This window comes from Gavialis gangeticus, unplaced genomic scaffold, assembly GCF_001723915.1.
Source record: "Gavialis gangeticus isolate Ggan-Ray unplaced genomic scaffold, GavGan_comp1, whole genome shotgun sequence".
NCBI classification, from domain to species: domain Eukaryota; kingdom Metazoa; phylum Chordata; order Crocodylia; family Gavialidae; genus Gavialis; species Gavialis gangeticus.
In genome coordinates this window covers 115,911,797-115,912,501 of record NW_017729022.1, presented here as the reverse complement: position 1 = coordinate 115,912,501, position 705 = coordinate 115,911,797, and positions in this window count along the sequence as shown.

Below are 705 nucleotides of genomic sequence, written 5' to 3'. Positions count from 1 at the left end.
GGGGGGAGGGGGTGGGGTTGGGGGAGTGGCGGGGGGGATGTCCCCAGGGCTGTGGTGGATAAGGACCTGGCCCAGCCCCGTGTGGCTTGCTAGTCTGGCTTTGCACTGGAGCAGGTCGCAGGGCTCCGGAAGGCATGCACAAGACCCATGCCAGGACCCATGCCTCCCGGAGCCATGCGACCTGGTCCAGTGCAAAGCTAGACTATCAAGCCACATGGGGCTGGCCCAGGGCCTGCTGTGTGCCACCCTCCCCCCCCACAGGCACAGCAGGGCAGAGTTGGGACCCAGTGCAGCATGTGGGGACCATGCAGCGTGCCCAGCTGAGTCCTGCTGGCTCTGGTGCCCTTCTGCTGCCCAGCCAGGCCGAGTCCTTGGCAGCAGGACCTGGCTCGGCATGGAATGCGGTCCCCGTGTGCTGCGCCGGGTCCTGCCACCATGGCCCAGCCTGGCTGGGCAGCAGAGAGGTCCCAGGACCCAGCTGGGACTGGCACGCGGTTCCCACGTGCCATGCTGGGTTCTGCCACCAACAGCCTGTCTCGGCCAGGTGGCAGACGGTCCCCAGGGCCGGCAGGACCTGGCTGGGCCTGGCACGTGGTCCCCACATGCTGCGCCATGTCTGGCTACCATAGCTTATAGTGCTCCACTTCCACTGCTGCTGCTGCTGGTAAGTTATGGGCCCTGGGTGGGGGGGCTGGGGCCCTCCAG